General features: G+C 51.6%; 1 long non-coding RNA gene across 1 annotated transcript; it reads right to left on the reverse strand.

Moving 5' to 3' along the window:
- Positions 1–308: 308 nt before the first annotated feature.
- On the reverse strand, positions 309–2,394 carry LOC120638258. Its single transcript, XR_005659825.1, has 2 exons — positions 2,164–2,394; positions 309–531 (listed from the first exon to the last, which is right to left on the reverse strand). It is a non-coding gene; the product is annotated as an uncharacterized LOC120638258 (long non-coding RNA).
- Between the last annotated feature and the right edge of the window lie 1,083 nt (positions 2,395–3,477).

Genomic DNA, 3,477 nt, shown 5'->3' on the forward strand with positions numbered 1-3,477 from the left:
CAGTTACTCATCTGTAAGATGGGGATTAAAACTGTGAGCCTCACGTGGGACAAGTTGATGACCCTGTATCTATCCCAGCACTTAGAACAGTGCTCTGCACATAGTAAGTGCTTAACAAATACCAACATTATTATTATTATCTACCAATCTGTAGTAGAAGAGGTTGAACTACAACCCAACGTTCATTCGATCGTATTTATTGAATACACACACACGAAGGTACACACCAGCACGCACGCATATCCATGCGTCTCCACACAAACGTGTACACGCAGATGAACATGCAGACACACAAACACAAACCCAGATAGGCTGCTGCACTTCTTTTATTTGACTCATCTGGGTGGGAGAAGCTCTGTCACCGGCTACGCGGCCTCCGCCCTCTCTCGGGGGCTCAAGGAGGCTGGAGGAGGGGGCTGGGATCATAGCCCCCGGACATCCGGGGATCCCGGCGGGGCACGGGAACGGCAGCACCAGCTCTGAGCATCCTCACTGGCCGGCTTGGCAGTGCACGTCCTGGTAAACCTTGTCCTGGAGAGATGGGGTAGAGAAGCGAGGATGGGTTAGATCTGCAGGGGGAACCATGTGTCATTCAGTCGTATTTATTGAGCACTTACTGTGTGCAGGGCATTGTACTAAGCGCTTGGGAGAGGACAACAGAACAATAAACAGACACATTCCCTGCTCACAAAGAGCTTACTGTCTAGAGTGGGAGACAGGTATTAATTACAGATAGTACCGCCTCTGCACACGGCAAGATCTCAATAAATACAGTTTGATAGATTGATCACGTTCAGGGTCCCACCGGCATTTTCTGATTTCTTTTTCATTTTTCTTTCGGCTCCTCCTGGCTTCTTCCTGCCCTCCTCTTGTTCTCCTCTCCACCACCAGCCAGGGTGAGGAGAGGGAGGGGGTGTATTCAAGATGCTTCCTCTGCTCTCCCTCCTCTAGGTTCTGAAGAATGAGTGAGATTGAGCTCTTTGATCCTTCAGAAACTCTAAGCTCACTGTGGGCAGGAAATATGTCTGTTTATTGTTTTATTATCATTATTATTAGTAGTAGTAGTAGTAATAATAATAATTGTGGTATTTAAGTGCTCACTATTTGCCAGGCACTGTACTAAGCGCTGCAGTGGATGCAAGAAAATCAGGTCAGATGGCTCCTGTCCCATGTGTGGCTCACGGTCTCAATCCCCATTTTACAGATGAGGTAACTGAGGGCCAGAGAAGTGATGTGACTTGCCCACGGTCACACAGCAGACAAGTGGCAGAGCCGGGATTAGAACCCATGACCTCTGACTCCCAGTCCCCGGCTCTTGCCATTAGGCCACGCTGCTTTCCCACGTCCTTGTGACTCCCAGGCCCGGGATCTATGCCCTAAGTCCAGGCTGGCTCCCGCCGCTGGGTCGGGGGTTGGAGGTCAGAGGTCAGCAGCAGTTTGCCTCCAGCGGGGAACAGCTGTATGATGGAGGCAGGAGCAGGACACCCCGGCCCCGCTGGACTTTCTCCAGCCCAGGGGTTTGCTCTCCTCCCCCTCCTCCTCCTCCTCCTCATCCCCTGCTGTTGAAGCTGAGCGTCACTGTGTGCTAAGCCCACACAGAGGCTGCTCTAAAGGCCTAGGAGTCAGAAGACCTGGGTTCTAATCCCGGCTCCGCCACTTGTCTTCTGCGGGACCTTGAGTACAAAGTCACTTCACTTCTCCGGGCCTCAGTTCCCTCATCTATTAAATGGGGATGAAGACTGAGCTCCACGTGGGACAAGCTGATGACCTTGTATCACCCCAGTGCTTAGAATGGTGCCTGGCACATAGGAAGCGCTTAACAAATACTAATAAAAGAAAAAACTACCCCAATACTTAGTACAGTGCCTGGCATATAATAAGCGCTCAACAAACACCACCTCAGCACTTTTCGTCCATATCTACCATTTCTTTATTTCTATGAATGGCTGTCTTCTCCCCCTCTAAACTGTAAGCTCGTTGTGGGCAGGGACAGCATCTGTTTATCGGACTCTCCAAAGCGCTTAGGACGGTGCTCTGCACACAGTAAGTGCTCAATAAATACAATTGAATGAATGAAAGAATTAATTTAAAAACCGAAAAAAGAACCCGATTCCTCCCGAACCCCGGGAGCGGTAAGCGGTGAGCGGGGAGGGGGGCACTTACGAGGATGACCTTGATCTTCCGTTTGTGGGGGACAGCGAGATCATCCAGGCGGGCCTGCAGCTGACCCAGGGCGGCCACGGCCTCCTGGTCGGGACCGAAGCGGCCCGCGATCTCCATCACCGCCCGGGGGTTGTTGCCGTTGAGCAGGAGGGAGAAGACGTTCCGGTAAAGCGGGCAGACGCCACGGCCGCCGGCTGAAAGACGAGGGAGCGGGCACTGGGTACGGCGTGATCAGGCGGCCACCCGAAGTCTCTGCCCGAGACACCCCCGCTCCCAACCCGCCCCAGCCCCTTTTCTCTTTTAATGGCATTGGTTAAGTGCTCGTGATGTACCAGGCGGTGTACTGAGCCCTGGGGTAGGTATGAGATCATCAGGTTGGACACGGTCCCTGTCCCACCTGGGGCTTGCAGTCTAAATCCCCATTTTACAGAGGTGGAAACTGAGGCCCAGAGAAGGGAAGTGACTTATCCAAGGTCACACAGCAGGCAAAGTGCAGAGACAGGGTTAGAAACGAGGTTCCCTGATTCCCAGTCCTGTGCTCTTTCTACTAGGGTCCACTGCTTCATCCTAAAAGAGCCCCACACTGTGGGGACCCATGCTGTATACCCTTTCCTGCTGTGTGACCTTGGATAAATCACTTAACTTCCCTGGGCCTCAGTTTCCTCATCCATAAAATGGAGATTAAATCCCCGTTCTACCTGTTTGCCCTCCCCTTAAACAGTGAGCCCCACGTCTCACTGATTATCTGATTATATTCTATCTACCCCAGTGCTCAGTACAGTACCCAGCAGCCTACCTAGCTTCATGGGAAGCAGCGTGGCTCAGTGGAAAGAGCCCGGGCTTGAGAGTCAGAGGTCATGGGTTCTAATCCCGGCTCCGCCACTTGTCAGCTGTGTGACTTTGGGCAAGTCACTTCACTTCTCTGTGCCTCAGGAACCTCATCTGTAAAATGGGGATGGAGACTGTGACCCCACGTGGGACAACCTGATCACCTTGTATTCCCCCCCCCCAGCGCTTAGAACAGTGCTTTGCACACAGTAAGCGCTTAATAAATGTCATTATCATCATCACCTAGCAAATAGTAAGAGCTTAACAATGACCAGTTATTATTATTATCATTATTTAGCAAGTGGGGGCCCAAGAGAAACCTAACTAACTGTAGCAGCTTGGAGAAACAATTATTATTATGGAGAAGCAGCGTGGCCAGGGAAAGAGCAGGGGCCTGAGAGTCAGAGGACCTGGGTTCTAATCCTGTCTCTACCGCTTCTCTGTTGGGGGATCTGGGGCAAGTCACTTAATGTCTCTGCTTCACTT

This window comes from Ornithorhynchus anatinus, chromosome 3, assembly GCF_004115215.2.
Source record: "Ornithorhynchus anatinus isolate Pmale09 chromosome 3, mOrnAna1.pri.v4, whole genome shotgun sequence".
Classification (NCBI taxonomy): Eukaryota; Metazoa; Chordata; class Mammalia; order Monotremata; family Ornithorhynchidae; genus Ornithorhynchus; species Ornithorhynchus anatinus.